The following is a 23,671-nucleotide window of genomic DNA, read 5'->3' as shown; positions in this document are numbered from 1 at the left end:
AGTTTGGCTTCAATAGCCTCCAGGAGATGGGGCCTGATTCCGGGAGATTCCCGGTGAAACCGGGAGGGTTGGCAACCCTAACCATTTGTGGACCAACTCTTCCACCAACATAAAGCTGGCAAGACATCAGAATCAAATTGTCCATATTTAGATGCTGTATTTTTGTGCTTAAGGTTTTGATTTTTGGCCCTTATTTTCCCCCTTTTTTTCATAAAGTGGGTGGTCTGTTGGCCATGCTCCTGTTATATTACTCTTTCACCAACTGAAAGGCTGTGAATCGGGTCCTAAAACTGTTTGCCAAGTTTAACAGGCTACTCAAATTGCATTACTAATATTGACCTTGTTTTCCCATGTGTTTTTCTTTTCATACTTACTGGAAGAAAGTCTTATTTCTAGCAGCTGGCCCTTTGAGAAAAGTGTCTGGCACTAGCAAATCACTGGGCATTTCTTTCCATCATTTGGGTAGATCTAGAATAATTGGAATGTAGAAAAGATTGCCTGTTTCGATCATGTCCAAACCCCATAGAGTCCTCTTGCACAACGGCTATTTAGTTGGACTTTTGTGGCTGTGTGGGTGTAGGACTGCAGCAAGCATTCATGATTTCATCCTGTGAAAGGACTACGTCCACATCCAACCTTTTTTCTTTTTTGGTCTGGCTCTCTGCCATATGTTCAGTGAATAAATTGGATGTGACTGAGCAATTTCTGAACCAAACTACTGCAGCGAAGGCATTAGCCAGCACAATAAGGTAAGCAAGAATAGGTTACAACAGGTTTCTACAAGTGCTTCACTTAAAAGGATTTTATCAGACAGCAAGTTTAGAAACTAAAAATGATTCTACAATTGGCTTTTAAATGATTTTAAGTGTCCTTTTCAATCTGAATTTCTTTCCCATTTTTAACCGGTGGATTTAAAAGATTAACTAACTGCAAGATAATTCAATTGATCAAGACTGTGCTTCAAGTTGGTATAGGTTCTAAGTAATCTATTGTTTAACTGTAATATTTAAAGGCTTACGTCAAACCCAAAGGAGTTACTGATCACCTTTGCCAAATAGGATTTTTCAATTTGAGTATAAACTGCTCCTCAATCTCATTTAGTGAAAAATGCTTGTCCCTTCTCATGAAGAGATTTAGTTATGAACTTACCTTGGTTTTATATATAGACTGAAATAACATTTGGATCATGCTGCATTGGAAGTGAGTTCCAAGGCTTTTAAATTCTGCTTTAATATTCAGTATTATATGTTAGTTTATAATAGAAATAGTATCATTTTGTGTGTTGGGGAAATGGAAGCAGGGCAGGGCAAAGGAGAACTCTAGGGGGGATAAGGAAAGCTGCATAATCTGGATCTGTCTTGTCCCCCTCCCTAGATGTGCTCCTGCAGATGTGACTAATGCATCAGGCAAATTCTTCTAACACTCTCTTCTTCTGGGATGACCCCTGTTGAAATCAGTCATGGGATCTGTTCAGATTTATTTGGCTGCAAGATCAAACACTTCAGCAGCCCAAGTTAATCTTCTTTGCTCCCTTGATACTCAGTTTGTTTGTTTGTTTGTTGGAAAAACCAACTGCTGCTGTTTTGTTTTGTTTGTTTGTTCAAACAAACAAACAAAACAGCAGCAGTTGGTTTTTCCACTCCTGGAGCAAACAATGGACTCAGACTTCCCACCCTAAGCAGTATATAGTTTTCTGGTTAAGGTAGTGTGTGTGTACATCATGGTCTCTCTGAGGGTGTTGGGGGGAAAGGGGGAGGGGAGAAAAGAAGGAGGAGAAAGAACAAAATAACAAGGGGGGGGGGAAGTGTGACAGAAAATAGAAGGCCAAAAAAATCACACAGGAAAAGAGACACAAAATAGATACAAAGGCTAATAAAAGCCAGGAGTAAGAGACAGAAAATAGAAAAATGGAGAGAAGGTGATAACTGCAGGGGGATATCTTGGTGATAGTGGTGGGGAAGATGGGGTTAAGAGTGTGCCGGTCAGTCTGTCTCAAGGGGGGGGTGAGCAAGTCCAGTTCCAAAGTCCTTCTCACAATCAACAAGAGCTCCTTTTACTACAGTTGTTAAAATGTTTTTTTGGTTTTTTTGGGGGGAAAAAGGGTTGGTTATTTATTCTACAGAGCCAACAAAAAGTGAAGCTCCATCACTGAAGCTTTCTGTTCCTCCAGATGTGTATTTAAACAAGGCTCACAACTCAATTAAACAAAAGTGCATGGATTTATAACAGTCCTTCAGTAATTAGGAGTAGTTTTTTCTCTTAGCAACAGCAGCAAATTTCCAAAGAGACTGTCCACTTCATATATTTACTTTTGAAAATTAGTTGCAGGTGTGCTGTCTCCTCAGGGAATACCTCTGGGTCCTAGTTTCTCATCATAAAGTCAGATGCTACCTTCTTAGATAGGGAGGTTGGGAAATATAAGTATCATGAGTTTTTGAGTCCTGAATGGTATGGGCCACTATTACAGTGGTACTTGTGGCACCTTAGAGACTAACAAATTTATTACAGCATAAGCTTTCGTGAGCTACAGCCCACTTCTTCGGATGCATTTGTTAGTCTCTAAGGTGCCACAAGTACTCCTGTTCTTTTTGCGGATACAGACTAACACGGCTGCTACTCTGAAACCTGTCATATTACAGTGGGGCTCCAAAACTAAGTTTGGGAGCCACAGTTCAAGTGTATTAAAACAGTTGGAACTATTCTAAGGGTAAACTGATGTAAGTAGCTCCAGTATGTTAGTGACTAAGGAGTATTGTTTTTGTAAATTTCTTCATAAGCACAAGTTAACAAGATTATTTGGAAAGTCAGATGCAATGCAAATTTTAATTAAATGCATAAATTATGTGGAATGGTTTAATAATTTGGAAATGGGGGTGAATGTTATTGGTCGGAAACATTGTTTTGCTCATATATGGCGTGTATGACAGTCAAACATTCCCAGGAAAGTTTTAAGCTCCTACTCCTTGCAGGCTAACACTGTATATCTATGTGAAAGTGGAAATATTATTGCTGTGAAGACAAAATAAACTGTGTCTGGAACCCCACTTTAGAAATTTAGAGGGGGCAACCCAAGATAGCAGTAGTGTATTGTAACAAGTTTAAATGAGTGTTTAACTGTACTATAATATCCTACTGGCTTCCATGTGATCACTAACAATGACAGTGCATCGTATGTAATTAACTCATTCCTCATATTTTCAGTTTTGAAAATTTTCAACTGCATTAATACAATTGACTTAACTTAATCTGATTGAAAAGCCTCATAAATACATAGGCTAATATGTTTGAAGCAGAGAGACAAGGTGGGTGAGGCAATATCTTTTATTTGACCAACTTTTGTTTTCTTATCTTTTATTTGACCAACAAAAGTTGGTCAAATAAAAGATAAGAACATAAGAATGGCCCTACTGGGTCAGACCAAAGGTCCATCTAGCCCAGTATGTTGTCTTCCGACAATGGCCAGTGCCAGATGCCCCAGAGGGATTGAACAGAACAGGTAATCATCAAGTGATCAAGCCCTGTCGCTCATTCCCAGCTTCTCGCATACAGAGGCTAGGGACACCATTACTGCTCATCCTGGCTAATAGCCATTAATGGACCTATCCTCCATGAATTTATCTAGTTCTTTTTTTAATCCTGCCCCAGCCCGTCTCCTGCACTCCAACTCCATTCCAGAGCCCGTCCCCCTCCTCCTGCCCCAGCCTGTCCTCTACACCCTAACTCCCTCCCAGAGCCTGTCCTCTGCACTCCAACTGCCTGTCCCAGCCCAAATCCCACACCCCAACTCCCTTCCAGAGCCCACCCCCGCCCCTCCTCCTGCACCCCAACCCTGTGCCCCAGCCCATCCCCCTGCACTCCAACTCCCTCCCAGAGCCTGTCCCCTGCAACCCAACTGCCCAGACCCCACCCCAACTCTGCATTACTCCCTCAATTACCCTCTCAATCTCAGTCTCAAAGAAAAATGGAAAAAAGAATGTAGCCTTATCATAACAAAAGAAACATGGGAGAATATCTGGCATAATGTGAAAGATACTTCAAGTTCTTTATCCTTGCAATTCTTCCAGAACAAGATATTAAACAGGCACTACTGGACTTAAAGCTTAAAGCTAAATTGGCTTAAAGCTAAACTGGCAACACATTGAATGTTGAGATGCAAACAGTCACAAGCCAATCTTTCACACAACCTCTATATCTGTCCAAAAAATGCATGTGTTCTGGAACACCATATTCAGTGCTCTCTCAAACTTTAACTGTTGCTATCTTTCCTTCTCCAAGCTTGTATATTTTAGGGATGAATTGGTAATACCAGTTAACATTAAGAAGTTGCAGTAAATTTTTAGTGGCCAAAAGAGTTAATTTGAGAACATGGAAATCTGCAATTCCTCTCTCAGACATAGACTGGCTTAACGAGCGCTCTACTGTTGCAGCAATGGAAAAAAATGACTTGATCTAATAGAAACGCTTGGGAAAAAATGAGGATATCTGGTCACACATGACCCTACTGCATACTTTTGCAATTTAGTATATATTAGTCCCCGATACTCCTAGGGTATGTTCTCATTTTATCTATTTAGTCACTTTAATAATTGATACCCTGCACCACCACTATGGGTTCAGGGTTTGTTTTGTTTCAGGTTTTACAAATAATGAACATTGAATTTTGTTATTTATATGGTATTTCATTTAGTTATATGTTTATTTTATATACAAACAATATCACCTCCTCATCTTGATCAATTGGGCCATCAGCCCTCACAGAGAGAGCACCAGTCACAACACGCCATTCGTGTTGTTGTAGCCTGTCCTTCAGCCACCCGCTGGCCAAGCTGTCAGTGGCACCAGATGCTTGATCGGCATAGCACACCACAGCCCAGAACCCCTGAGCTCAAGTGGTCTGCCAGTCTTGGCTTCCCAAGTAGCTGGGATTTCAGGCACGAGCCACGGCACCTAACACAAAAATATCAATAAAGTTTAAAAAATGGAGTTTGAAAGTTCATGGGGATGTGGCCACATTGGATCTTGCCCCAGTCTGTCTTGTAATGAGGGGTTGCTTTGGACTTCTTCTTTTCAAATATATCGATTTCAATTATAACACAGAATACAAAGTGTACAGTGATCACTTGATATTATTTTGATTACAAATATTTGCACTGTAAAAATAATAAACAAAAGAGATCGTATTTTTCAGTTCACCTCATACAAGTACTGTAGTGCAATCTCTTTATCATGAAAGTTGAACGTACAAATGTAGAATTATGTACAAAAAAACCTGCACTCAAAAATAAAACAATGTAAAAATTTAGAGCCCACAAGTCCACTCAGTCCTACTTCTTCTTCAGCCAATTGCTAAGAGAAACAAGTTTGTTTACATTTACGGGACATAATGCTACCCACTTCTTAATTATGTCACCTGAAAGTGAGAACAGGTGTTTGCGTGGCACTGTTGTAGCTGGTGTCGCAAGATATTTATGTGCCAGATGCGCTAAAGATTCATATGTCCCTTCATGCTTCAACCACCTTTCCAGAGGACATGCGTCCATGCTGATGATAGGTTCTGCTAGATAATGATCCAAAACAATGTGGACCAATGCATGTTCATCTTCATCATCCTTTGAGTTAGCCTTGGTCTACACTACAGGGTTAGGTCGAATTTAGTCACGTTAGGTCGATTTTATAATGAATGCATCTACACAAGCAACCCCATTCCGTCGACCTAAAGGGCTCTTAAAATCGACTTCTGTACTGCTCCTTGGCGAGGGGCGTAGTGCTAAAATCGACCTTGCTGGGTCAAATTTGGGGTAGTGCGGACACAAATCGACGTTATTGGCCTCTGGGAGCTATCCCAGAGTGCTCCAATGTGACCGCTCTGGACAGCACTTTCCACTCCGATGCACTAGCCGGGTACACAGGAAAAGCCCCGGGAACTTTTGAATTTCATTTCCTGTTTGGTCAGCAGCACAGGTGACCATGCAGTCCCCCCAGAATCGCAAATGAGTTCCAGCATGGACCGAACAGGAGACACTGGATCTGATTGCTGTATGGGGAGAAGAATCTGTGCAGGCAGAACTCCGATCAAAAAGAAGAAATGCTAATATATATGCCAAAATCGCACAGGGCATGATGGACAGAGGCTACAACAGGGACACACAGCAGTGCTGTGTGAAAGTCAAGGAGCTCAGGCAAGCCTACCAAAAGACAAAGGAGGCAAACAGTCACTCTGGGTCAGAGCCCCATACATGCCACTTCTATGATCAGCTGCATGGCATTCTAGGGGGGGACCCTACCACCACCCCACCACTGTCTGTGGACACCTGCAAGGGGGGAGTCTCACGCAACACGGAGGAGGATTTTGTGGATGAGGAAGAGGAGGAGGAGGAGAATGCGCAGCAGGCAAGCTGTGAATCCGTTCTCCCCGGCAGCCAGGACCTTTTCATCACCCTGGAGCCAATACCCTCCCAAGGCGGGATCCCCGACCCTGAAGGCGGAGAAGACACCTCTGGTGGAGTGCACATTTGTAAGTACAGTACAGGGTTTAAAAGAGATAGTGTTTAATGTTTGATTTGCCCTAAAGACTTGGGATGCATTCACAGCCAGTACAGCTACTGGACAAGTCTGTTAACATGTCTGGGGATGGAGCGGGAATCCTCCAGGGACATCTCCATGAAGCTCTCCTGGAGGTACTCTGAAAGCCTTTGCAGAAGGTTTCTGGAGAGGGCTAACTTATTTCGTCCTCCACGGTAGGACACTTTACCACACCAAGCCAGTAGCAAGTAGTCTGGAATCACTGCAGCACAAAGCATGGCAGCAAATGGTCCTGGGTTTTGGTTGCATTCAAGCAACATTCGATCTATATCTTTCTGTGTTAGCCTCAGGAGAGTGATATCATTCATGGTCACCTGGTTGAAATAGGGGAATTTTTGTAAGGGAACAGTAAAAGGACCCCATTCATGCTGGGCTGTTTGCGCTTGGCTAAAAGGGATCATCCCTGAGAATAGCTACAGGACGGTGGGAAGGGGAGGTGTGTGCTGCACATCCACCCGAAAACCGCAGCACCTCCTTTTAAATGGCAAACCCAACCGGCATTGCTTGCTATGGGAAAGGAGGGTGCTGCAGTTTGAAAACATTCCCACATGTTATGAAGACGTTAGAAGCAAAACCCGCATATCCTTTGGCTTACCATGGCTGCCTGGAAACTGAATTTTATTGCCCAGCCGTGTGTGATGTGTCACTATACCGGCAGGCGCTCAATATAAAAGGCAAAATGCAACCTTATACCTAAAGCACATGTGCTGTCTGCTGTAAATTGCTTGATTCACTGTGAAAGAGTCTCCCTTTTGTTCTCAGAAATGTATCATCTTCAATTTTACTTTCCCTTTTTATCCCCCCACAGGTGCAAATGTTTCTACGCTCCCCCATCATCTCCGTCCCTGAGGTTATCACAAATTAGAAGGTGAAAAAAACGCGCTCACAATGACATGTTTTCCGAGCTCATGCAGTCCTCCCGCACTGATAGGGCACTGCTTAATGCATGGAGGCATTCAGTGGCAGAGTCCAGGAAATCATTAAGTGAGCGTGATGAGAAGAGGCAGGATGCAATGCTGAGGCTAATGTGGGAGCAAACGGACATGTTCTGGTGTCTGGTGGAGCTGCAGGAAAGCCAACAAGAGCACAGATTGCCGCTGCATCCACTGTACAACCGCCTGCCCTCCTCCCCAAGTTCCATATCCTCCTCACCCAGATGCCCAAGAACGTGGGGGAGGAGGCTCCATGCACCCAGTCACTCCACTCCAGAGAATGGCCCAAGCAACAGAAGGCTGTCATTCGAACAGTTTTGATTTGTAGTGTGGCTACAATAAGCAATGTGACCTTGTCCTTCTCTCCTCCCCTCCTCTCCCACCCCACCTGGGCTACCTTAGCAGTTATCTCCCTTTTTTTTAATTAATAAAGAAAGGATGCAAGGTTTAAAAACAATAGTGACTTTATTTCCTTTGCCTGCTGTGATCGAAGTGGGGAGGGTGGTTGGCTTACAGCTCCAACCCCCGACTTCGGCCCGGCCAGCAGCTCCGGCCCGGCCCCCAGCCCCGACTCCGGGTCGGCTCCGGCCTGGCCCCTGGCTCCGGGACGGCCCCCGATTTCGGGCCGGCCAGCGGTGCCGGCCTGGGCCCCGGCTCCGGGAAGGCCCACGGCTCCGGCCCCGACTCCGAAACGGCCCGCGACTCCGGCCCGGCCCCCAACTCTGGCCTGGCGCTTGCAGCTCCCAGCACCGACTCCGGGCGGTGTGGCCCCCATCTCCAGGCAGCACGGTAAGGGGGGCAGGGAGCAGGGAGGGGGTGTTGGATAGAGGGCGGGGGGTGAATTAGGGTCGGGACTCGGGGCGGTCAGAGGGCAGGGAACAGGGGAATTGAATGGGGGCAAGGATCCTGAGGGGGCAATCAGGAAGGAGCAGGGGTGTTGGATGGGGCGGTGGGGGGCAGTCAGGGCCAGGGGTTCCGGGGGTGGGAGAAGGGGTGGTTGGATGGGGCAGGGGTCCTGGGGGGCCATCAGGAATGAGAGGAGGGGTTGGATGGGGCTGCAGGGGGCAGTTAGGGGACAGGGAAGGGGGTGGATGGGGCAGGGGTCCTGGGGGTGGGGTATCAAGGAACGTGGGGGGTTGGATGGGGCAGGAGTCGCGGGGGGGGGCACAACCCCCTCGTGGGGTGAGGAGGAGGGAACCGGTTGTTAATATTTTGGCAGCTCATCACTGCATTCAGTCACATATTCGGTCCGCCACTTAGCTCCTCGCCAATCTTCCGCACCCTTTCCCCTACACTCAGCCTATAGTTGAACTGCTCCTTACTACTGTCCAGGCTGCCTGTGTATGGCTTCATGAGCCATGGGAGCAACGGGTAGGCTGGGTCTCCAAGGATAACTATAGGCATTTCAACATCCCCAACGGTTATTTTCTGGTCTGGGAAGTAAGTCCCTTCTTGCAGCTGCCCGGAGTTCCTAAAAATGCGAGCGTCATGCACTTTTCCCACATTGATGTCGGTGAAACGTCCCTTGTGATCCACCAGTGCTTGCAGCACCATTGAGAAGTACCCCTTGCAGTTTACGTACTGGTTGGCCAGGTGGTCCGGTGCCAAGATAGGGATATGCGTTCCAGCTATCGCCCCCCAACAGTTAGGGAAACCCATTGCAGCAAAGCCATCCACTATGACCTGCACATTTCCCAGAGTCACTACCCTTGATAGCAGAACGTCAGTGATTGCATTGGCTACTTGAATCACAGCAGTCCCCACAGTAGATTTGCCCACTCCAAATTGATTCCCGACTGGCTGGTAGCAGTCAGGTGTTGCAACCTTCCACAGGGCTATTGCCACTCGCTTCTCAAATGTCAGGCAGCTCTCATCTTGGTATTCCTGCGCTTCAGGGTGGGGAAAAGCAACTCACAGAGTTCCAGGAAAGTGGCCTTACTCATATGAAAGTTTCGTAGCCACTGGGAATCATCCCATACCTGCAACACTATGCAGTCCCACCAGTCTGTGCTTGTTTGCCGGGCCCACTGTATCAACCAGCCCCACTGCCGCTATGATGTCCCAATTGCCACATCCTGTGCTTTCAGGAACGTCTGTGTCCATGTCCTCCTCACAATTGTCCTCGTGCTGCCGTCCCTTAGCCAGGTTCTGCACATACTGCAGTATAATACACGAGGTGTTTACAATGCTCACAATAGCAGCGGTGAGCTAAGCGGGCTCCATGCTTGCCATGGTATCGCGTCTGCATGGGAAAACCAGGAAAAAAGGCAGCAAATGATTGTCTGAAGTTACTTTCACGGAGGGAGGGAGGGAGGGGAGACTGACGACATGAACCCAAAACCACCCGCAACAATGTTTTTGCCCCATCAGGCATTGGGAGCTTAACCCAGAATTCCAATGGGCAGCGGAGATTGTGGGAACTGTGGGATAGCTTCCCACAGTGCACCACTCCGTGAGTCGATGCTAGTCACGGTAGTGAGGACGCACTCTGCCGACTTAATGCGCTTAGTGGGGACATACACAATCGACTGTATAAAATTGATTTCTAAAAATCGACTTCTATAAAATCGACCTAATTTCTTAGTGTAGACATACCCTTAGATGCCACCAGCAGAAGGCTGATTTTCTTTTTTGGTGGTTTGGGTTCTGTAGTTTCCATATCAGAGTGTTGCACTTTTAAGACTTCTGAAAGCATGCTTCACACCTCATCCCTCTCAGATTTTGGGAGGCACTTCAGATTCTTAAATCTTGGGTCGAGTGCTGTAACTATCTTTAGAAATTTCACATTGGTATCTTCTTTGCATTCTGTCAAATTTGCAGTGAAAGTGTTCTTAAAATGAACATGTGTTGGGTCATCATTCGAGACTATCACATGAAATATATGGCAGAATGCAGGTAAAAACAGAGTAGGAGACATACGATTCTCCCCCAAGGAGTTCAGTCACAAATTTAATTAATGCATTATTTTTTTAACGAGCATCATCAGCATGGAAGCGTGTCCTCTGGAACGATGGCCAAATCATGAAGAGGCACATGAATCTTTAGCGCATCTGGCACATAAATATCTTGCGACACCAGCTACAACAGTGCCATGCGAACGAATGTTCTCACTTTCAAGTGACATTGTAATTAAGAAGTGGGCAGCATTATCTCCCGTTATTGTAAACAAACTTGTTTCTCTTAGTAATTGGCTGAACAAGAAGTAGGACTGAGTGGACTTGTAGGCTTTAAAGTTTTACACTGTTTTATTTTTGAATGCAGGTTTTTTTGTACATAATTCTACATTTGTAAGTTCAACTTTCATGATAAAGAGATCGCACTACAGTACTTGTATGAGGTGAACGGAAAAATACTATTTCTTTTATTTTTTACAGTGCAAATATTTGTAATAAAAAATAAATATAAAGTGAGCACTGTACACTTTGTATTCTGCGTTGTAATTGAAATCAATATATTTGAAAATGTAGAAAACATCCAAAAATATTTAAATAAATGGTATTCTATTATTGTTTAGCAGCGCAATTAATCACAATTAATTTTTTTAATCGCTTGACACCCCTACTATTGAGGTGATTATTTTAAACAGTGTTGTTAGTCACAAAAATGACACTCAGCAGACAGAGATGGCAGTATACAGCACAATCACTGTCACTTCCACTACTTAACTCTGAATAACTTTGTATATATTTTGGCCTTTCTGACAATTAAGATTGTTTTGGGTAGAGGTCGAATGTCTCCTGCTCCCCAGGTAATGCCAAGGCTGGTTTGAAGACATGTTAATTTTCTGTTTTAGCTGGGGGGGGGGAGCCTATGCTAACCAGCTTAACAGTATTTCAACATCATTGGAAAACACAGTGTTTGCTCTTAGACAAGGCTTTAGAAAATACAAGCAAGCAACAATTTACTGAATTTAACCTTCTTTATCTGAATTGTTAAGACTTGAGAAGTCAATACGGTAACAATCGTTGCAAAATAAAAACTTGTTCTAATCTGTAATGCAAAGTATTGTGATTGAACTATCATTTATATTTAGGACTAGAAGAGAGCTTCAAGACCGGTTACCAGGATTTTCCAGGGTCTCCAACAATGATATTGCGCTCAAGATTCCAAAAGCCTTCAGAGGTGAAGAATAGAAAACGACAAATGGGGTGGGGTAAAAATAAACAGAAAAAATCAACTGCATCTCGGATACCAATGGACCAGGAAACTACGCGTAAAAATCAAAACCTAAAGAAATCATCAAGTAAATGTGAAGGTAAACTTTCCTTTACTATAACTAAAGCGTGTGCCTGAGAGAGGTAATGTGCAAAGCAAAATTCAGGAGTGAACTCAGTAGTGAAATCTGGGCTGAATGGCATCAGGAAACAGGCTGAGGAGGACATTCAGCATAGAAAAACATAAGAACGGCCATACTGGCTCAGACTAAAGGTCCATCCAGCACAGTATCCTGTCTTCCAACAGTGGCCAATGCCAGGTGCCCCAAAGGTAATGAACAGAACAGGTAATCATCAAGTGATCCATCCCCTGTCGCCCATTCCCAACTTCTGGTAACAGAGGCTAGGGACACCATCCCTGCTCATCCTGGCTAATAGGTCCATCAATGGCTATCTCCATGAATTTATCTAGTTCTTTTTTTAACCCTTTTATAGTCTTGGCCTTCACAACATCCTCAGGCAAAGAGTTCCACAGGTTGTGTAAAGAAATACTTCCTTTTGTTTGTTTTAAACCTGCTGCCTATTAATTTCATTTGGTGACCCCTAGTTCTTGTGTTATGAGAAGGAGTAAATAACACTTACTTATTTACTTTCTCCACACCAGTCATGATTTTATAGACCTCAATCATATCCTCCCTTAGTCATCTCTTTTCCAAGCTGAAAAGTCCCAGTCTTATTAATCTCTCTTCATATGGAAGCCGTTCTATACCCCTAATAATTTTTGTTGCCTTTTTCTGAACCTTTTCCAATTCCAATATATCTTTTTTGAGATGCGGCGACCACATCTGCACACAGTGTTAAAGATGTGGGCATACCATGGATTTATATGAAGGCGATATAGTATTTTATGTCTTATTATCTATCCCTTTCTTAATGATTCCCAACATTCTGTTTGCTTTTTTGACTGCCACTGCACATTGAGTGGATGTTTTCAGAGAAATATACACAATGACACCAAGATCTTTCTTGAGTGGTAACAGCCAATTTAGACCCCATCATTTTATATATATAGTTGGGATTATGTTTTCCAATGTGTATTACTTTGCATTTATCAACACTGAATTTCATCTGCCATTTTGTTGCTCAGTCACCCAGTTTTGAGAGATCCTTTCGTAGCTCTTCGCAGTCTGCCTGGGACTTAACTATCTTGAGTAATTTTGTATCTGCAAATTTTGCCACCTCACTGTTTACCCCTTTTTCCAGATCATTTATGAATATGTTGAATAGGACTTGTCCAGTACAGACCCCTGGGGGACACCACTATTTACCTCTCTCCATTCTGAAAACTGACCATGTATTCCTACCATTTGTTTCCTATCTTTTAACCAGTTACCAATCCATTAGAGGACCTTCTCTCTTATTCCATGACATCTTACTTTGCTTAAGAGCCTTTGTTGAAGGACCCTGTCACAGGCTTTCTGAAAATCTAAGTACACTATATCCACTGGCTCCCCCTTGTCTACATACTTGTTGACCCCCTCAAAGAATTCTAGTAGATTGGGGGCATGATTTCCCTTTAGAAAAAACATGTTGACTCTTCCCCAACAAATTACATTCATCTGTGTCTGACAATTTTGTTCTTTACTATAGTATCAACCAGTTTGCCTGGTACTGAAGTCAGGCTTTCCGGCCTGTAATTGCCGGGATCACCTCTAGAGCCCTTTTTAAAAATTGGCGTCACATTAGCTATCCTCCAGTCATTTGGTACAAACGCTGATTTAAATCATAGGTTACAGACTACAGTTAGTAGTTCTGCAATTTCACATTTGAATTCCTTCAGAACTCTTGTGTGAATTCCATCTGGTCCTGGTGATTTATTATTGTTTAGTTTATCAATTTGTGACAAAACCTCCTCTAAAGACACCTCAATCTGGGACAGTTCCTCAGATTTGTCACCTAAAAAGAATGGTTTGGGTTTGGGAATCTCCCTCACATCCTCAGCCATGAAGACTGATGCAAAGAATTTATTTAGTTTCTCCACAACCACCTTATTGTCCTTGAGTGCTCCTTTAGCATCTCGATTGTCCAGTAGCCCCACTGGTTGTTTAGCAGGCTTCCTGCTTCTGATGTACATAAAAAAAAATTCTATTACTTTTTGAGCCTTTGGCTAGCTGTTCAAATTCTTTTTTTGGCCTTCTTAATTATATTTTTACACTTAATTTGCCAGAGTTTATGCTCCTTTTTATTTTCCTCACTAGGATTTAACTTCCACTTTTTAAAATGATACCTTCTTGCTTCTCACTGCTTCTTTTACTTTGTTTAGCCCCGGTTGCACATTTTTGGTTCTCTTACTAAGTTTTTTAATTTGGGGTATACATTTAAGTTGAGCCTGTATTATGGTGTCTTTAAAAAGTTTCCATGCAGCTTGCAGGGATTTCACTTTTGGTACTGTACCTTGTAATTTCTGTTTAACTAACCTCCTCATTTTATGTGTAGTTCCCCTTTCTGAAATTAAATGCTACAGTGTTGGGCTGCTGAGGTATCTTCCCCGCCACAGGGATGTTAAATTTAATTATATTATGGTCACTATTACCAAGCAGTACAGCTATATTCACCTCTTGGACCAGATCCTATTTAAGTATCTGGAGCAGCTTAAAAATGACAGGTTCAGCAATGAACATTTCCCTACACATACCAAAACAAAGCTCACCACTAAAACAACAATCCTAAATGCACTTCTTGTCCATATCAGTGTCCTGAGACCTGTCCCAGCACCAAAAGTAGAACTTGAAATGTTTAGAGCAGGTCAATTCCTCGTGGGAAGAGAAGTGAGGGAGGCAGGCACTCACCATATGCTTTCCTAGTCTGTTTATTCACTATGTGTGTACTCAGTTCCTGTTTATCCTAAACAAAGAGGGTAGAAGCATCAGCAAAGGTTCCCAGAAACAATTGTACCTTCAAAACTCCAGCAAAAACAGAGGTTTCATTATAGTTACAGCCATGTATAATTGGAGTAATGCAGTGGTGAATTCGGCTCAGTATTCTCAACAGAATTAGTTAACTCCCATTGCATTTCTGGATCCCCTGAAAGCTTCCTGTTTCTACCCTGTTCCTTCACTTGTCTCATGTCATGGCCAGAGCACTGAAAAATCAATGTTACTTTATGGTACTCATTTACTCTTCATCTTGTGCTGGCTCTGAAGTTACTAAGTTGGATAAAATTTAACATCCCCTTCCTGTTGTATTCTAAAGCATTAAGTCAAGTCCAAGATGCTCAATTCACCCCATCTCGTATTCAACGCCATGGTCCCCCTACACATTAGATATCATTCTCCTGATGTCTCATGGCACTGAAGATCTATTCAGTATAGGGTATGATACAGGACAGGTGAGACTTAGTGCCTCTGTCATGAAATGTCTGACTGTCTTGAAGCTGTGTTTAGTATAGACTTGGCAAGTATTGAGTAAACAAACTTCTTACTTTAGTAGAAGGTGAGAAAGTGCTAGCCACAGACCAACTGTAACATCAATAGAGCTCTAAGGTATGTACACAAACTCTTCACAGACCCCTACCCCTTTTTAATTTGGGTTTTTATATTGGAAACCTATTTTAAAACTACTTTCCCATTGATTAATTGGATTGGCCCCAGTATTTTCAATCAGTGCTTGCACTCTCCTTTTTGGACATTATTCTCATTTGTCTGATGTGCTGAGTATCAATATACCCCCCAAAAAAGGTATGACAAGAGAGACTGAAAGAAGTGTGCATGTTGGACTTTGTTTAGGAATAGCAACGAGGAGTCCTTGTGGCACCTTAGAGACTAACAAATTTATTTGGGCATAAGCTTTTGTGGGCTAGAGCCCAAGACTTCATCAGATGCATGAAGTGAAAAATACAGGAGCAGGTATAAATACATGAAAGGATGGGGATTGCTTTACCAAGTGTGAGGTCAGTCTAATGAGATAAATCAATTAACAGCAGGATACCAAGGAAGGAAAAATAACTTTTGAAGTGGTAAGAGAGTGGCCCATTACAGGCAGTTGACAAGAAGGTGTGAGTAATAGTAGGGAGAAATTAGTAATGGGGAAATTAAGTTTAGATTTTGTAACGACCCAACCTGGGAGTGGTTGGATCATTACAAAACCTAAACTTAATTTCCCCATTACTAATTTCTCCCTACTAGGAATTAAAGATTAATCTTTAATTAAAGATTATATCATGTGATAAAATCTCCAGGAATTCATCCAACCAAAGTTGGCAACTCTGGAGCAGAGGCAGAAGGGAGCATCTAAAACAGTCCTGTATTCTGCCTCTGTGGGGCTAGCCCCACAGAAACTTGTGTTCTGTGCTCTATGCCTCCTCCCCCTTTGCCTTGCAACCTGTATGCTGCAGGGCCAGACGTCTCCCAACATTATCTGGTTTAGCCTCCAGGATTGGAGTAGCTCCAATCTCTCCAGTAGCCCCCAATGGCTGCAGGTGGTACTGCACCCTGAGGTACATCAGCCGTTCTGTACTGTTGTGTGACATTATTGGTGGGGCTTAGCCCCTACTGACAAGCTATTTCTGTCTTTTACTACCGTTAACCTTTTACCCCCAATCGGGGCTATTGCAGATTATGTATTCCTTACACCACTCGATCTTAAACCGAACTTCACACCCCCTTGATAATCTGTACATTATTCCCTGATCACCAGAAACTTCTATGCCTAAACTCTGTACCATACACTTTTTTTTTTTAAACATCATCTTAATAAAATGTTTCCTACAGGTGGTAAATTCAAAACTAAAGTTAGCATTGGGTTTGGTTTTGTCATTACAAAGGCAAAAAAAGATGACTGAAGTTTAGCCAAACCCAAAAGCATAGCTGCCTGAGCCCATGCTGTTACATTCATGTTGCCTGTGGTTGTATTTTAAGACTTGTTTAGTTTTTCCACTTTGCAGGGGTTGCAATAGAAACATTCTCTTAGGGAACCTTTCTATTTTTCTGTGACCAGCAAAACTAACTGAAATTCATTTGTGACTAGCATACCAACACTATGACAGAAAGAAATGTTACATACTGACAAGGGACTCAAAAACTCTGCGTTTTGATTTAGACGAGCATGGCCATCGTAAAATATCAATTGAGGATTCACAATCCATTGAAGGTACAGTTTCTCTTTCTATATCAAAATAATATATATTGTCTTACAGGACACTTCCATGTATTTCCATGTGCTTGCTTTCACTTACTCTGTATTATCAATCGGCATTAGAAACATTTGATCCCACTAGTATGATCTTTGGTAGTTACAGAACAAAAACAATAACAGGCTTAAAGTAAGTACTGTATAATTTTAAATGAAAAGTAGGTTATCTTGTTTACTGGCCACTAGAGTAAAAGGCATGTTTGCATTCCAGTAGGTGGAAAGGGAAACAATCACTTGGAAAGAGAAATAAAAGGAGATACAGAAGCTATGGGGTGCAGCCATATTTAACTCCTTCCTGACCTGTGACTGGGCTTCTCTAATCAATGCACAAAAATGACACCCCAGCTAGCATTCAAAGACGAGCTGCTAGACATTTTGGGGGAGGAAATGGTAGAGGGAGAAAATACAAATAATGATGGAGTTGAGCAGCCACAATGTGTTGAAGGGAGTGAAAGCACTGGTTGCACTATGTGTGCCTCTAAGCTGCTTCACAGGTTAAAAGCAGTAAATACTCAAGACTCCTTTTATTTTATTTTTTTCCTAGGGTAAAACAACCCTCTCCCTGAATGTTTATCAGTTTTGAGGGGTTAAATATAGAGCTAAATGCTGCCCTCGACTTCCACGGACAGAGAGGAACTTACAATCATAGATCATGGCAGAGGTGTGGAATGGGAACCGCACAGGGTTCCAGAATTGGGATAGGGTGACCAGATAGCAAGTGTGAAAAATCGGGACAGGAGCCTATATCAGAAAAAGACCCAAAAATCAGGACTGTCAATATAAAATCGGGACATCTGGTCACCCTAAATTGGGATGAGGTTGGGAGGAAGCTGTTCTTCACTGTATGCCCTCCCCTCCTCGAACTGCAGATCTATCATAGGCGTGCGCACGGGGTGTGCCGGGTGTGCCCAGGCACACCCTAATGCAGGGGTGGGCAAATGGGTCCACTCCCTGGCGCGGCAAGCCGCAGGGTCCACGCTCCTGGGCTGGAGCGCCCGGCCGAGTGCAGCAAGCCACCGGCCCCTCCCCCGCCTTCCTCCCTCCCCTGGAGCCATGCTGCCGCGCACGCAGCGCTCTGGGGGCCGGGGTTGCGCGCTCCCGCGGGGCAGCATTTGGCTCCGCGGTGAGGCAGACATGCTCCCCCCGCCCCTGGAGCCATGCCGCCGCGCACAGCGCTCTGGGGGCCGGGGTTCCACGGGGAGTCAGACACGCTCCCCCCTCCCCTGGAGCCATGCCGCTGTGCACAGCGCTCTGGGGCTGGGGCTCCTCAGGGAGTCAGACATGCTTCCCCCTCCCCATGAGCCATGCTGCCGCACGTGCAGTGCTCTGGGGGCCGGGGCTGCGCACTCCCGCATGGCAGTATTTGGCTCCGCGGGGAGGCTAGGAGCCTCATCTCATGGTAAGGGGTCCGGGGCCAGGGGGTTGGATATGGGGTGGGGGGCAGTCAGGGGACAGGGTGGGTTGGATAGGGGGTGGGATCCGGGGGCGGGTTAGGGGCAGGGGTCTCTGGAGGGGGCAGTCAGGGAGCAGGGGGGATTGGATGGGGCATAGGAGTCCCAGAGTCTTTCAGGGGGCGGGGGGTGGATAGGGGTCAGGGGACAGGGAGCAAGGAGAGTCCTGGGGGGGGCAGTTAATGGGGGGGGTCTCTGGAGGGGGTGGTTGGGGGACAAGGAGCTGCGGGGGTTGGATGAGTCAGGAGTTCTGGGGCGGCTGTCAGAAGGCAGGGGTGTGGAGAGGGGTTGGGGGAGGCAGGGAGCTGGGTCGGGAGTTCTGGGGGTCCTGTCGGGGGTGGGGAGCAGTTGGATAGGCATGGGAGTTCCGGGCGTCTGTCTGAGGGCAGGGGTGTGGATAAGGGTCGGGGGAGTCAGGGGACAGGTAGGGGGTAGGGTTCTAGGGGAGCAGTCAGGGGACAAGGAGCAGGGAGGCTTAGGTAGGGGGTGGGGTCCTGGGGGCAGTTAGGGGCAGGGGTCCCAGGAGGCAGTTAGGGGCAGGGGTCCCAGGAGGGGGTAGTCAGGGGACAAGGAGCAGGGGGGATTGGGAGTTCTGAGGGGGAAGTCAGGGGGCGGGAAGTAGGAGGGAGTGGATGGGGCAGGACTAGGGCAGGGCAGGGGCGGGGCTCCCTGGGTGCACACCCTAATGAAATGGGCTGCGCACGCCTATGAGACATATACAGTGCAAGACACTTCAGACTGAGGGCCAGCACCTTACCTGGTGTCACTGAGCATAACTCCTCCCTCATGGGAGCTATGTCCATTTACTCCAGCTGAGGACCTGTATCTGATCCTATCTCTGAACAGCGGAAGGCCCCATTGTTGGGGATTTAGAGGCAGCTGAAGAAGAACATGACAGTCAAGATGTGCTGTCAAGGCATGCAAGGAGCTGGGGAGGGATTCAGGTCCAGTGGATTGCTGAAGATCCAACCTGACTGGGGACATCTGTGGATTTACAGCACTGAACTCCTGGACTCTTCTACAGATAGGGTTAGGGGAAGTATTCCAGGGAAACTCTGCAATTTGGAACTTGAGTTTCTACAGTGAGGAAATAAGCTGTGGAGAATGGGGCCCATAATTAGTTTTTAAATATGAATTTGCATGTATGTGTATGGGAGGGTTTCCCATTATCTGGTGAGCAATTTGTCAGATGCTGGCCAGCAATCCCTGCGTAGTTAGGGTGAAGGTGTGTCTCCTAGCTACAGCGCCACAATGCCTACTAGAGCTGCACCACCCCAACAGAAGCTCGAAGAGGCATCAGAGTTCACAGGAAGCAAACCTGCTGCACCATGCTGGAGAAGGGAGCAGCATGTGCTCCCCTCCACGCTGACCAGGTCAGCCATTGCAGAGAGAGAGCCATAGACTTTTGGAGGGGCTGGTGCAAAGATTGTAACTCTGAACAGCTGAAGGAGCACAGTGTTTGCAACTCTGGCCACGCCCTGAGAGGGGAATGCAAGGTGGAGCACAAACTACCTTCCTACCATTATACACTCACATAAGAGTTAGTCACAATTTGGCCCCTTGTTAGTAACAGGACAGCCATTTACTGTTTACTTAGTTTTAGTCATGATCCTTTGTTACTAGACTGGTGCTTAAAACTCAAATTAGTCTCACACTGCACTACTGACCTCTATCTTCAAGGATTTATTCTCTGTTATAAAAGACAATGAATAAATACAATTGTCATACTCTCCTCCTCCCCACTACAGCTATCGGGACAAAAATGGTACACAACTCCATTTAGGTAGGCCTACACTTAAGGCAGCATGTAGAGTATAGACACTGCATGTCCAGCTAGAACAGGTATAAACATCAGTGTAGATGGTGAGGCACTGCTTAAGCTAGTAGAGAAAGACCAGCACCTTAGGGTATACACCCTACATGGCTGTCTACATGCCTAAGGAGTGCCTCCCACCTCTACATTATTTTTAGCAACATAGTGCCCTACTGCCTCCCTGCTGCCAGAGCCCTTCCCCACTGCAATGAAATGCTCCAGCAATGGGAAAAGGCTCTGGCAAGGGGGAGGCAGTGGGAAAAGGCCAGCAGCCCCCTACTGCTGAGCCTTTTCCCCACTGCCTTCTCCCTGCCAGAGCCTTTCACTGCTGCATGCAGATACACACTGCAGCGTGGGCACAGCCTGCCTTTCATTGTCGTGTGTATCTACACGTACCCTACAAGTTGCTGCAAGTGGCTGATAAGGCCATTGTAAGTATATATGAATGCAAAACAGTGATCAAGACTTAGAAGGAAATGACGCCTATTGCTGTTACTGCATATTCCAGGAAAACTGAATGTTGCGTTTTTGCAGAATACTTTTAAAATCTTCTTAGTTTGCGGCATATGTATGTTTAATTGCAAAAATATTTTTTATATTTTAGATATTGCATGGTTAGACATATTCACAAGCAACAAACAGAATAATTGTGGTAAGATTTTGGTTACTGTGGCTCAGAGAGCAAAACTATATTTGTTTATGTCAAGAGTTTGGTTTTGAAAGGGTTTTTGATGGACCTTTAAGGGAAGTACAGAAAGTTAGTAATGCAACAAGAAAGTGTTGCTAATCTTAGAGATTCCTGTCTATCTCAAGGTTTTCTATAATGCTCATCACTGTAGTATCAAAGCACCGCTAAGACTGATATTAATATTCAGAACATTAATAATATTTAGCATTTATATAGCACTATACAAATATTAGTTATCAAAAAATGCTTGTTAGGTAGGGAAGTCTTATTAAACCCACTTTATAGATGGGCTTAGAGAGTTTGAATGATTTGTTTAATTCCAATGTTCAATGAGGCAGTGCTATATTTACAACAAGTTCTTGGCTTCCAAGCTCATGCTCAAGCTTCAGTAGGCCACTTCAAACATATTCAAAGGTGATATATAAATTAGACTCCCTACGATCTACTGACACCAGAATACCAATGTGTATGGGAATCTTAGGTGGTGTTTCAAACATTTGGGCAGCTGGAAGAAGGTGTAAAGTGAGGATCAAAGCAGGAGATGGCTTCCTTTAACTTACATCCTCCTTTCAGCTGCTTTTATTGCTATATTCCTCTCTTTTGGCTTGTTGGACTGTGAATTACAGTCTTATGGCTCCCTTATATGCAGATGCACTCACTGATGTGCAATTTGCACATCACTTCTGAATTTGGCCCATTGAGTGAAAGGGTATATAACACAAGGATAAAGAACTTGAAATATCTTGCACGTTACTTCAGATATCCTTCCAGATTTCAAATTAGTATAATTTACCTGCTGAGGCACACCTAAATGGTGTACTTTATACCTTCTTCTTGCAGACTTAGTCCATCTAAATGCCATTATCTTTATTTAGATTTACTTGCATATAAATAGACTGTGCTAGAATGTGCCCCACATTCTACCAAGGATTTTAGAGGGATTCCATGTAGTTAGAATACCCAGAAGCCTGACTCAGACATAATTCCTTCCAGGGGTCTCCCACAGAGTGCACACCAGCCAGTCGGAGGTTCATTGGATGACACAAAGGATGAATTTGGTCCATTAACTCCAACTGGTTTTTAAAAGAGTACAAAGCTCTCCAGAATAACAACAACAAAATCTCTTTAATTGCACTGTCTTGTAAAGGCATTCAGATACTATGGGGACAGACATATTCTAAACAGAAAAAATATTGCCTGACCTGGTTGGACTTAGCCATACTCTATTTACTATTGGAATTCCTTTTAAAGTAAGAACTTTATTATTTGTGGGACCCCTATTTGGTAATTCCTGCAGCTAGCCAATCAATAATCCTCATTTCAGTCTACCATTTCATATAAATTGGTAGAAGGTATTCTTGGTTCATATCGTTTCTGCTTATGATCCTTATTTATTAGTTTTCCCAGTTTTTTAACCTAAACCTTGTGTTTGGTCTTGAGATGGCCAACAGAAATGGATATTTTTCACCTACTTCTGTTAGAATTAGTTAAAACTTCGCACTGCCCTATTGTTTCCCTCAATTTTATGCTATTTAGAGAATGTCATTTCAAATAGGAGTCAATCCAACCATCCCATGAATATGACTCAGAATACATGGTGTACACAACATTCACTTTTAGAAGGAGGATTTAAAGCCATGGTTGTTATATAGTAGATCCCAAAGTACTTTACAAAGGTGGTCAATATCATGAGTGCTTAGGCATGTTGCTATTCTTGTGTCTATCAGTATGCACTGAAAATTGAATATTGCCTCTTCAGAAGATTTTCGAGTTATGTTTCAATTCAGAAAAAATGAGTTGGTATTTTAAATTTATACTTTAGCTCTGGTGGCCAGAAACAGCACTAAAAAACGTTGTAAAAATTTGGTGACCATGACCCAGCGATCAAAAAATAACTTTCTCCTATTGGGCAAGAATAAGAAACAACTGTGTCTGAAGGTAAGAAGTAGTATATTTGCCCTTCATCTTTTCATCAAACCGTCTTTGCCTTTCTTCATCCTTTTTCAGTTTCACCCAAAATCTTTAGTGTCCCTTCCTGCTCCTGTTAAAGGAAATTAGAGTTCAGCTGCTTGTGCTGAGCTCTGGTGTTTGGATGCTCACAGCCTCCTATCTCTTTCACTGCTACTCTTGGTAATGTATTTTAAATCTCAGAGCACACTTATGTGATATGGTATGCTCTGAGATTTAGAATACAAAGTGCATATAAAGCACCGAGTAAGCTAGAAAGCAAATGTTAGTACTTCGTAGCACATCATTTGAGCCCAGTGTGGGAAGCTAGGTTGTAGCTTCCTTTAGAGAGGGAGAGATTGCTGCAACAGGAGGTGGTGTGCAGGAAGAGAAGGGAGGAAAAGAGGCATAAGGTACTCCATGTGAAAGAGGAGGGCTTGGAAGTGGAATTCTCTTCTCGGGATAAACTGGAGCTTCAATATACAGACAGGAATATTGATCTAAGAAAAGAAACTTAAACACTTTTAAACACTCTTACCCTGTGTAATTAGAATTTTGTTGTTGTTGTTGTTCTCCATTGAGGGTTTGTCCAGATTAGGAAAATCAATCAAGGTTCGGTTACCCTAGTGTTATAAGATAACAACTTTTACTTTGAGTTAACTGGTTCTGATTGACTCCAGAAGGATGTCTAAAGATGGATCTCAACCAACTAAATTGAGGCAAAAAGGTGTCAACCGGTATGTATGCTAGGGGAAACGGGATAGCTATCCCTGACTGCTTTTCCTACTGTAGGCAAACCCTGTGTCACTTCCTCATGTTAAATTTGAAAAACTTTGTTTTTTTGTTTCTTTTTAATTTACAATTCACTTTCTATGGACAGCATTTTGTGGGAGAATGAGTAAAGGCACTCCTAT

At 43.9% G+C, this 23,671-nt stretch overlaps 1 long non-coding RNA gene across 1 annotated transcript; it reads left to right on the top strand.

The window, feature by feature from the left end:
- The first annotated feature begins 610 nt into the window (after positions 1 to 610).
- LOC113405290 lies at positions 611 to 22,742 on the top strand. Its single transcript, XR_003369475.2, has 5 exons — positions 611 to 749; positions 11,548 to 11,769; positions 16,694 to 16,816; positions 20,727 to 20,774; positions 22,633 to 22,742. It is a non-coding gene; the product is annotated as an uncharacterized LOC113405290 (long non-coding RNA).
- Positions 22,743 to 23,671: the final 929 nt, after the last annotated feature.

The sequence above is a fragment of the Terrapene carolina genome, unplaced genomic scaffold (genome assembly GCF_002925995.2).
Source record: "Terrapene carolina triunguis isolate 2854851 unplaced genomic scaffold, T_m_triunguis-2.0 Scaffold35022, whole genome shotgun sequence".
Classification (NCBI taxonomy): domain Eukaryota; kingdom Metazoa; phylum Chordata; order Testudines; family Emydidae; genus Terrapene; species Terrapene triunguis.
This window is presented reverse-complemented; position numbering and strand designations above follow the sequence as displayed.